The 12,038-nt window shown below is 30.3% G+C and overlaps 6 non-coding genes across 6 annotated transcripts; all 6 read right to left on the minus strand.

Moving 5' to 3' along the window:
• Positions 1–945: 945 nt before the first annotated feature.
• TRNAV-UAC (transfer RNA valine (anticodon UAC)) lies at positions 946–1,018 on the minus strand. Its single transcript has one exon. It is a non-coding gene; the product is annotated as a tRNA-Val (tRNA).
• A 1,932-nt stretch (positions 1,019–2,950) lies between these two features.
• On the minus strand, positions 2,951–3,023 carry TRNAV-UAC (transfer RNA valine (anticodon UAC)). Its single transcript has one exon. It is a non-coding gene; the product is annotated as a tRNA-Val (tRNA).
• A 1,934-nt stretch (positions 3,024–4,957) lies between these two features.
• On the minus strand, positions 4,958–5,030 carry TRNAV-UAC (transfer RNA valine (anticodon UAC)). The gene has a single exon. It is a non-coding gene; the product is annotated as a tRNA-Val (tRNA).
• Positions 5,031–6,962: 1,932 nt separating this feature from the next.
• Positions 6,963–7,035, minus strand: TRNAV-UAC (transfer RNA valine (anticodon UAC)). Its single transcript has one exon. It is a non-coding gene; the product is annotated as a tRNA-Val (tRNA).
• Positions 7,036–8,966: 1,931 nt separating this feature from the next.
• Positions 8,967–9,039, minus strand: TRNAV-UAC (transfer RNA valine (anticodon UAC)). Its single transcript has one exon. It is a non-coding gene; the product is annotated as a tRNA-Val (tRNA).
• A 1,932-nt stretch (positions 9,040–10,971) lies between these two features.
• TRNAV-UAC (transfer RNA valine (anticodon UAC)) lies at positions 10,972–11,044 on the minus strand. Its single transcript has one exon. It is a non-coding gene; the product is annotated as a tRNA-Val (tRNA).
• Between the last annotated feature and the right edge of the window lie 994 nt (positions 11,045–12,038).

Genomic DNA, 12,038 nt, shown 5'->3' on the forward strand with positions numbered 1-12,038 from the left:
TTTAAAATAAAACTTTAGTAAAGAGCAATGTGTGCAATGTTGAATAAACCTGCATATTCCCATTTTAAATAAAGAATTTTTGAAGCTTTTCAAGTGAATATTTATAATTTGAAAAACTATATACACAAAAATCATTATTTCTAACATTTTTACCAATTATCATCTGCAGTTGTCACACTTCTCAAAATCACTTTTCAGTGATTTGTCTTGCCATGTTACCATAAAGTGCCTGTATTACAAATACTACATATAAATAAATGCCATTTCACAACATAACTTAAGCATAATACTCGAAAAAGACTTTAGTAATAATCAATATACTATCTATCCAGAAGTCAAATCTATCAGCATTTTTGCTAAACTTGCACATCACATAGTAATTATGGAAATATTTATTTACATTTAAAGTAAATGATCTGGAAGTGAATATTAGCTACATCAAAACATGATTGCAGTTTATCAAGCATTAATCATGCAATACCAAACTTTGGCAGCATTATCAAGTTGCTAGTAAAGTCATGTGAACAGTGAAGTCCTGGAAAGAATAGCTGTGCTTTGGTGAACTGGTGATGGAAATGTTGGTTTAAGTGATTTATTTAACTGTACTCAGTTAAGATGATTTATGGAAAAAGGTAGTTAGATATGATACTACTATTTATTTGTTTACTATAAATGAAATATATGATACATTGCTACCAATTTCTTATAAAACAAGAAGATTATTTGAATCTGCTCCAGATTTTTAATCAGTTGTTTGCTGTAATAAGTTATTTTATAATGAAAAGCTAATAGATATTAAAAATAACATTTATTTCCATATTTAGAGAAGAAATTGAATTTTGTAAGTGAACAAATGACATATTTCACATTGAGCAGTAGCAGGTCAGATGTTATAAGAATGATAGTGAAGAACATTTTCATAAGTCATAAATTAGTGCAAAAATATGGTTTCACTGGGGATTGAACCCAGGACCTTCTGCGTGTAAAGCAGACGTGATAACCACTACACTATGAAACCAATATGCAATACAATAACAAACTGTTCAATTTTTTGGTTGTCCTGACAGTCGTAGTGGTTTTTTTGTAAACTGTTTCGGATTATCGGTGAAACATCAAAGTGATTGTTCTTTCATTATATATAATTTTTTAAAAAACAGAGCACCATATTTTTGGCAAATTGACCCAATACTTAATAGTGGTACACCTAGCTAAAGCAAGTTATAGCCTGGTTGACCAACCTTGCATAATTAAACATTTAATAATAATCTTTATTAAAAAGCAATGACTGCAATGATAAATAAATGTGTATATCCATTTTAAAGTAAGCATTTTGCAAAGTTTTTTAAGTGATTATTTTTAATTTGAAGAAAACAAATATACAAAATTCTTTATTTCTAACATCTTGACCAATTATTATCTACTGTAAGTACTTTTATCAAGATCACATTTTACTGGATTTTTAATAAATATGGGTTCACTTGGGATTAAACCCAGGACTTTCACCGTATAAAGCAGATGTGCTAACCACTATGCTATGAAACAACAACATAAACTGTTCGCACACTAGAAGAGATTTTTGGTTATCTTGACAATCAAATGCCCCCAAATTTGAGGTACACACTAAGTGATTTTGTTTAAAAATCCAATTATATGTTGCACAACACTGAATTTTCATATGTCCGCAATTAAGCAGCATGACTTAGTCGTGAAAAAATGCAGATAATATGGTCAGTTTATCGAGAACCTCCAAGTACCACACAGTGCACTATTATAGTAGGCTGAGATTTTTTTTTTATCTTGGCTGACCGATTCAATAACCGAAGGAGTGTGTTTGTGACCATCAGTTCTCTGGTTTATCGGAAATACACCAAATGGTCATTTAAAAACACTACCCAGTAAAACAGGATGAGCAACCACTTTTTTGCAATTTACTTTAATAATTGTATAGTGGGTACAAAGCTAAAGACAGTTGTAACATGGTTGACCAAACTTGCATTACCCAACATTTCAAATAAAACTTTAGTAAAGAGCAATGTGTGCAATGTTGAATAAACCTGCATATTCCCATTTTAAATAAAGAATTTTTGAAGCTTTTCAAGTGAGTATTTATAATTTGAAAAACTATATACACAAAAATCATTATTTCTAACATTTTGACCAATTATCATCTGCAGGTGTCACACTTCTCAAAATCACTTTTCAGTGATTTTTCTTGCCATGTTACCATAAAGTGCATGTATTACAAATACTACATATAAATAAATGCCCTTTCACAACATAACTTAAGCATAATACTCGAAAAAGACTTTAGTAATAATCAATATACTATCTATCCAGAAGTCAAATCTATCAGCATTTTTGCTAAACTTGCACATCACATAGTAATTATGGAAATATTTATTTACATTTAAAGTAAATGATCTGGAAGTGAATATTAGCTACATCAAAACATGATTGCAGTTTATCATGCATTAATCATGCAATACCAAACTTTGGCAGCATTATCAAGTTGCTAGTGAAGTCATGTGAACAGTGAAGTCCTGGAAGGAATAACTGTGCTTTGGTGAACTGGTGATGGAAATGTTGGTTTAAGTGATTTATTTAACTGTACTCAGTTAAGATGATTTATGGAAAAAGTTAGTAAGATATGATTCTACAATTTATTTGTTTACTATAAATGAAATATATGATACATTGCTACCAATTTCTTATAAAACAAGAAGTTTATTTGAATCTGCTCCAGATTTTTAATCAGTTGTTTGCTGTAATAAGTTATTTTATAATGAAAAGCTAATAGATATTAAAAATAACATTTATTTCCATATTTAGAGAAGAAATTGAATTTTGTAAGTGAACAAATGACATATTTCACATTGAGCAGTAGCAGGTCAGATGTTATAAGAATGATAGTGAAGAACATTTTCATAAGTCATAAATTAGTGCAAAAATATGGTTCCACTGGGGATTGAACCCAGGACCTTCTGCGTGTAAAGCAGACGTGATAACCACTACACTATGAAACCAATATGCAAGACAATAACAAACTGTTCAATTGTTTGGTTGTCCTGACAGTCGTAGTGATTTTTTTGTAAACTGTTCCGGATTATCGGTGAAACGTCAAAGTGATTGTTCTTTCATTATATATAATTTAAAAAAAAAACAGAGCACCATATTTTTGGCAAATTGACCCAATACTTAATAGTGGTACACCTAGCTAAAGAAAGTTATAGCCTGGTTGACCAACCTTGCATAATTAAACATTTAATATTAATCTTTATTAAAAAGCAATGACTGCAATGATAAATAAATGTGTATATCCATTTTAAAGTAAGCATTTTGCAAAGTTTTTTAAGTGATTATTTTTAATTTGAAGAAAACAAATATACAAAATTCTTTATTTCTAATATCTTGACCAATTATTATCTACTGTAAGTACTTTTATCAAGATCACATTTTACTGGATTTTTAATAAATATGGGTTCACTTTGGATTAAACCCAGGTCTTTCTCCGTATAAAGCAGATGTGCTAACCACTATGCTATGAAACCACAACATAAACTGTTCTCACACTAGAAGAGATTTTTAGTCATCTTGACAATCAAATGCCCCAAAATCTGAGGTACACACTAAGTGATTTTGTTTAAAAATCCAATTATATGTTGCACAACACTGAATTTTCATATGTCCGCAATTAAGCAGCATGACTTAGTCGTGAAAAAATGCAGAAAATATGGTCAGTTTATCGAGAACCTCCAAGTACTACACAGTGCACTATTATAGTAGGCTGAGATTTTTTTTTTTATCTTGGCTGACCGATTCAATAACCGAAGGAGTGTGTTTGTGACCATCAGTTCTCTGGTTTATCGGAAATACACCAAATGGTCATTTAAAAACACTACCCAGTAAAACAGGAGGAGCAACCACTTTTTTGCAATTTACTTTAATAATTGTATAGTGGGTACAAAGCTAAAGACAGTTGTAACATGGTTGACCAAACTTGCATTACCCAACATTTAAAATAAAACTTTAGTAAAGAGCAATGTGTGCAATGTTGAATAAACCTGCATATTCCCATTTTAAATAAAGAATTTTTGAAGCTTTTCAAGTGAATATTTATAATTTGAAAAACTATATACACAAAAATCATTATTTCTAACATTTTTACCAATTATCATCTGCAGTTGTCACACTTCTCAAAATCACTTTTCAGTGATTTTTCTTGCCATGTTACCATAAAGTGCCTGTATTACAAATACTACATATAAATAAATGCCATTTCACAACATAACTTAAGCATAATACTCGAAAAAGACTTTAGTAATAATCAATATACTATCTATCCAGAAGTCAAATCTATCAGCATTTTTGCTAAACTTGCACATCACATAGTAATTATGGAAATATTTATTTACATTTAAAGTAAATGATCTGGAAGTGAATATTAGCTACTTTAAAACATGATTGCAGTTTATCATGCATTAATCATGCAATACCAAACTTTGGCAGCATTATCAAGTTGCTAGTAAAGTCATGTGAACAGTGAAGTCCTGGAAAGAATAGCTGTGCTTTGGTGAACTGGTGATGGAAATGTTGGTTTAAGTGATTTATTTAACTGTACTCAGTTAAGATGATTTATGGAAAAAGGTAGTTAGATATGATACTACTATTTATTTGTTTACTATAAATGAAATATATGATACATTGCTACCAATTTCTTATAAAACAAGAAGATTATTTGAATCTGCTCCAGATTTTTAATCAGTTGTTTGCTGTAATAAGTTATTTTATAATGAAAAGCTAATAGATATTAAAAATAACATTTATTTCCATATTTAGAGAAGAAATTTAATTTTGTAAGTGAACAAATGACATATTTCACATTGAGCAGTAGCAGGTCAGATGTTATAAGAATGATAGTGAAGAACATTTTCATAAGTCATAAATTAGTGCAAAAATATGGTTCCACTGGGGATTGAACCCAGAACCTTCTGCGTGTAAAGCAGACGTGATAACCACTACACTATGAAACCAATATGCAATACAATAACAAACTGTTCAATTTTTTGGTTGTCCTGACAGTCGTAGTGATTTTTTTGTAAACTGTTCCGGATTATCGGTGAAACGTCAAAGTGATTGTTCTTTCATTATATATAATTTTTTAAAAAACAGAGCACCATATTTTTGGCAAATTGACCCAATACTTAATAGTGGTACACCTAGCTAAAGAAAGTTATAGCCTGGTTGACCAACCTTGCATAATTAAACATTTCATAATAATCTTTATTAAAAAGCAATGACTGCAATGATAAATAAATGTGTATATCCATTTTAAAGTAAGCATTTTGCAAAGTTTTTTAAGTGATTATTTTTAATTTGAAGAAAACAAATATACAAAATTCTTTATTTCTAACATCTTGACCAATTATTATCTACTGTAAGTACTTTTATCAAGATCACATTTTACTGGATTTTTAATAAATATGGGTTCACTTGGGATTAAACCCAGGACTTTCACCGTATAAAGCAGATGTGCTAACCACTATGCTATGAAACAACAACATAAACTGTTCGCACACTAGAAGAGATTTTTGGTTATCTTGACAATCAAATGCCCCCAAATTTGAGGTACACACTAAGTGATTTTGTTTAAAAATCCAATTATATGATGCACAACACTGAATTTTCATATGTCCGCAATTAAGCAGCATGACTTAGTCATGAAAAAATGCAGATAATATGGTCAGTTTATCGAGAACCTCCAAGTACCACACAGTGCACTATTATAGTAGGCTGAGATTTTTTTTTTATCTTGGCTGACCGATTCAATAACCGAAGGAGTGTGTTTGTGACCATCAGTTCTCTGGTTTATCGGAAATACACCAAATGGTCATTTAAAAACACTACCCAGTAAAACAGGATGAGCAACCACTTTTTTGCAATTTACTTTAATAATTGTATAGTGGGTACAAAGCTAAAGACAGTTGTAACATGGTTGACCAAACTTGCATTACCCAACATTTCAAATAAAACTTTAGTAAAGAGCAATGTGTGCAATGTTGAATAAACCTGCATATTCCCATTTTAAATAAAGAATTTTTGAAGCTTTTCAAGTGAATATTTATAATTTGAAAAACTATATACACAAAAATCATTATTTCTAACATTTTTACCAATTATCATCTGCAGTTGTCACACTTCTCAAAATCACTTTTCAGTGATTTTTCTTGCCATGTTACCATAAAGTGCCTGTATTACAAATACTACATATAAATAAATGCCATTTCACAACATAACTTAAGCATAATACTCGAAAAAGACTTTAGTAATAATCAATATACTATCTATCCAGAAGTCAAATCTATCAGCATTTTTGCTAAACTTGCACATCACATAGTAATTATGGAAATATTTATTTACATTTAAAGTAAATGATCTGGAAGTGAATATTAGCTACTTTAAAACATGATTGCAGTTTATCATGCATTAATCATGCAATACCAAACTTTGGCAGCATTATCAAGTTGCTAGTAAAGTCATGTGAACAGTGAAGTCCTGGAAAGAATAGCTGTGCTTTGGGGAACTGGTGATGGAAATGTTGGTTTAAGTGATTTATTTAACTGTACTCAGTTAAGATGATTTATGGAAAAAGGTAGTTAGATATGATACTACTATTTATTTGTTTACTATAAATGAAATATATGATACATTGCTACCAATTTCTTATAAAACAAGAAGATTATTTGAATCTGCTCCAGATTTTTAATCAGTTGTTTGCTGTAATAAGTTATTTTATAATGAAAAGCTAATAGATATTAAAAATAACATTTATTTCCATATTTAGAGAAGAAATTTAATTTTGTAAGTGAACAAATGACATATTTCACATTGAGCAGTAGCAGGTCAGATGTTATAAGAATGATAGTGAAGAACATTTTCATAAGTCATAAATTAGTGCAAAAATATGGTTCCACTGGGGATTGAACCCAGGACCTTCTGCGTGTAAAGCAGACGTGATAACCACTACACTATGAAACCAATATGCAATACAATAACAAACTGTTCAATTTTTTGGTTGTCCTGACAGTCGTAGTGATTTTTTTGTAAACTGTTCCGGATTATCGGTGAAACGTTAAAGTGATTGTTCTTTCATTATATATAATTTTTTAAAAAACAGAGCACCATATTTTTGGCAAATTGACCCAATACTTAATAGTGGTACACCTAGCTAAAGAAAGTTATAGCCTGGTTGACCAACCTTGCATAATTAAACATTTCATAATAATCTTTATTAAAAAGCAATGACTGCAATGATAAATAAATGTGTATATCCATTTTAAAGTAAGCATTTTGCAAAGTTTTTTAAGTGATTATTTTTAATTTGAAGAAAACAAATATACAAAATTCTTTATTTCTAACATCTTGACCAATTATTATCTACTGTAAGTACTTTTATCAAGATCACATTTTACTGGATTTTTAATAAATATGGGTTCACTTGGGATTAAACCCAGGACTTTCACCGTATAAAGCAGATGTGCTAACCACTATGCTATGAAACAACAACATAAACTGTTCTCACACTAGAAGAGATTTTTGGTTATCTTGACAATCAAATGCCCCCAAATTTGAGGTACACACTAAGTGATTTTGTTTAAAAATCCAATTATATGTTGCACAACACTGAATTTTCATATGTCCGCAATTAAGCAGCATGACTTAGTCGTGAAAAAATGCAGATAATATGGTCAGTTTATTGAGAACCTCCAAGTACCACACAGTGCACTATTATAGTAGGCTGAGATTTTTTTTTATCTTGGCTGACCGATTCAATAACCGAAGGAGTGTGTTTGTGACCATCAGTTCTCTGGTTTATCGGAAATACACCAAATGGTCATTTAAAAACACTACCCAGTAAAACAGGATGAGCAACCACTTTTTTGCAATTTACTTTAATAATTGTATAGTGGGTACAAAGCTAAAGACAGTTGTAACATGGTTGACCAAACTTGCATTACCCAACATTTCAAATAAAACTTTAGTAAAGAGCAATGTGTGCAATGTTGAATAAACCTGCATATTCCCATTTTAAATAAAGAATTTTTGAAGCTTTTCAAGTGAGTATTTATAATTTGAAAAACTATATACACAAAAATCATTATTTCTAACATTTTGACCAATTATCATCTGCAGGTGTCACACTTCTCAAAATCACTTTTCAGTGATTTTTCTTGCCATGTTACCATAAAGTGCCTGTATTACAAATACTACATATAAATAAATGCCCTTTCACAACATAACTTAAGCATAATACTCGAAAAAGACTTTAGTAATAATCAATATACTATCTATCCAGAAGTCAAATCTATCAGCATTTTTGCTAAACTTGCACATCACATAGTAATTATGGAAATATTTATTTACATTTAAAGTAAATGATCTGGAAGTGAATATTAGCTACATCAAAACATGATTGCAGTTTATCATGCATTAATCATGCAATACCAAACTTTGGCAGCATTATCAAGTTGCTAGTGAAGTCATGTGAACAGTGAAGTCCTGGAAGGAATAACTGTGCTTTGGTGAACTGGTGATGGAAATGTTGGTTTAAGTGATTTATTTAACTGTACTCAGTTAAGATGATTTATGGAAAAAGGTAGTAAGATATGATTCTACAATTTATTTGTTTACTATAAATGAAATATATGATACATTGCTACCAATTTCTTATAAAACAAGAAGTTTATTTGAATCTGCTCCAGATTTTTAATCAGTTGTTTGCTGTAATAAGTTATTTTATAATGAAAAGCTAATAGATATTAAAAATAACATTTATTTCCATATTTAGAGAAGAAATTGAATTTTGTAAGTGAACAAATGACATATTTCACATTGAGCAGTAGCAGGTCAGATGTTATAAGAATGATAGTGAAGAACATTTTCATAAGTCATAAATTAGTGCAAAAATATGGTTCCACTGGGGATTGAACCCAGGACCTTCTGCGTGTAAAGCAGACGTGATAACCACTACACTATGAAACCAATATGCAAGACAATAACAAACTGTTCAATTGTTTGGTTGTCCTGACAGTCGTAGTGATATTTTTGTAAACTGTTCCGGATTATCGGTGAAACGTCAAAGTGATTGTTCTTTCATTATATATAATTTAAAAAAAAAACAGAGCACCATATTTTTGGCAAATTGACCCAATACTTAATAGTGGTACACCTAGCTAAAGAAAGTTATAGCCTGGTTGACCAACCTTGCATAATTAAACATTTAATATTAATCTTTATTAAAAAGCAATGACTGCAATGATAAATAAATGTGTATATCCATTTTAAAGTAAGCATTTTGCAAAGTTTTTTAAGTGATTATTTTTAATTTGAAGAAAACAAATATACAAAATTCTTTATTTCTAATATCTTGACCAATTATTATCTACTGTAAGTACTTTTATCAAGATCACATTTTACTGGATTTTTAATAAATATGGGTTCACTTTGGATTAAACCCAGGTCTTTCTCCGTATAAAGCAGATGTGCTAACCACTATGCTATGAAACCACAACATAAACTGTTCTCACACTAGAAGAGATTTTTAGTCATCTTGACAATCAAATGCCCCAAAATCTGAGGTACACACTAAGTGATTTTGTTTAAAAATCCAATTATATGTTGCACAACACTGAATTTTCATATGTCCGCAATTAAGCAGCATGACTTAGTCGTGAAAAAATGCAGAAAATATGGTCAGTTTATTGAGAACCTCCAAGTACTACACAGTGCACTATTATAGTAGGCTGAGATTTTTTCTTTTATCTTGGCTGACCGATTCAATAACCGAAGGAGTGTGTTTGTGACCATCAGTTCTCTGGTTTATCGGAAATACACCAAATGGTCATTTAAAAACACTACCCAGTAAAACAGGAGGAGCAACCACTTTTTTGCAATTTACTTTAATAATTGTATAGTGGGTACAAAGCTAAAGACAGTTGTAACATGGTTGACCAAACTTGCATTACCCAACATTTAAAATAAAACTTTAGTAAAGAGCAATGTGTGCAATGTTGAATAAACCTGCATATTCCCATTTTAAATAAAGAATTTTTGAAGCTTTTCAAGTGAATATTTATAATTTGAAAAACTATATACACAAAAATCATTATTTCTAACATGTTGACCAATTATCATCTGCAGGTGTCACACTTCTCAAAATCACTTTTCAGTGATTTTTCTTGCCATGTTACCATAAAGTGCCTGTATTACAAATACTACATATAAATAAATGCCCTTTCACAACATAACTTAAGCATAATACTCGAAAAAGACTTTAGTAATAATCAATATACTATCTATCCAGAAGTCAAATCTATCAGCATTTTTGCTAAACTTGCACATCACATAGTAATTATGGAAATATTTATTTACATTTAAAGTAAATGATCTGGAAGTGAATATTAGCTACATCAAAACATGATTGCAGTTTATCATGCATTAATCATGCAATACCAAACTTTGGCAGCATTATCAAGTTGCTAGTGAAGTCATGTGAACAGTGAAGTCCTGGAAGGAATAACTGCTTTGGTGAACTGGTGATGGAAATGTTGGTTTAAGTGATTTATTTAACTGTACTCAGTTAAGATGATTTATGGAAAAAGGTAGTAAGATATGATTCTACATTTTATTTGTTTACTATAAATGAAATATATGATACATTGCTACCAATTTCTTATAAAACAAGAAGTTTATTTGAATCTGCTCCAGATTTTTAATCAGTTGTTTGCTGTAATAAGTTATTTTATAATGAAAAGCTAATAGATATTAAAAATAACATTTATTTCCATATTTAGAGAAGAAATTGAATTTTGTAAGTGAACAAATGACATATTTCACATTGAGCAGTAGCAGGTCAGATGTTATAAGAATGATAGTGAAGAACATTTTCATAAGTCATAAATTAGTGCAAAAATATGGTTCCACTGGGGATTGAACCCAGGACCTTCTGCGTGTAAAGCAGACGTGATAACCACTACACTATGAAACCAATATGCAATACAATAACAAACTGTACAATTTTTTGTTTGTCCTGACAGTCGTAGTGATTTTTTGTAAACTGTTCCGGATTATCGGTGAAACGTCAAAGTGATTGTTCTTTCATTATATATAATTTAAAAAAAACAGAGCACCATATTTTTGGCAAATTGACCCAATACTTAATAGTGGTACACCTAGCTAAAGAAAGTTATAGCCTGGTTGACCAACCATGCATAATAAAACATTTAATATTAATCTTTATTAAAAAGCAATGACTGCAATGATAAATAAATGTGTATATCCATTTTAAAGTAAGCATTTTGCAAAGTTTTTTAAGTGATTATTTTAATTTGAAGAAAACAAATATACAAAATTCTTTATTTCTAACATCTTAACCAATTATTATCTACTGTAAGTACTCTTATCAAGATCACATTTTACTGGATTTTTTTTATAAATATGGGTTAACTTGAGATTGAACCCAGGACTTTCTCTGTGTAAAGCAGATGTGCTAACCACTATGCTATGAAACCACAACATAAACTGTTGTCACACTAGAAGAGATTTTTGGTCATCTTGACAATCAAATGCCCCAAAATCTGAGGTACACACTAAGTGATTTTGTTTAAAAATCCAATTATATGTTGCACAACACTGAATTTTCATATGTCCGCAATTAAGCAGCATGACTTAGTCGTGAAAAAATGCAGAAACTATGGTCAGTTTATCGAGAACCTCCAAGTACCACACAGTGCACTATTATAGTAGGCTGAGATTTTTTTTATCTTGTCTGACCGATTCAATAACCGAAGGAGTGTGTTTGTGACCATCAGTTCTCTGGTTTATCGGAAATACACCAAATGGTCATTTAAAAACACTACCCAGTAAAACAGGATGAGCAACCACTTTTTTGCAATTTACTTTAATAATTGTATAGTGGGTACAAAGCTAAAGACAGTTGTAACATGGTTGACCAAACTTGCATTACCCAACATTTCAAATAA

The sequence above is a fragment of the Pseudophryne corroboree genome, chromosome 11, assembly GCF_028390025.1.
Source record: "Pseudophryne corroboree isolate aPseCor3 chromosome 11, aPseCor3.hap2, whole genome shotgun sequence".
Taxonomy (NCBI): Eukaryota; Metazoa; Chordata; class Amphibia; order Anura; family Myobatrachidae; genus Pseudophryne; species Pseudophryne corroboree.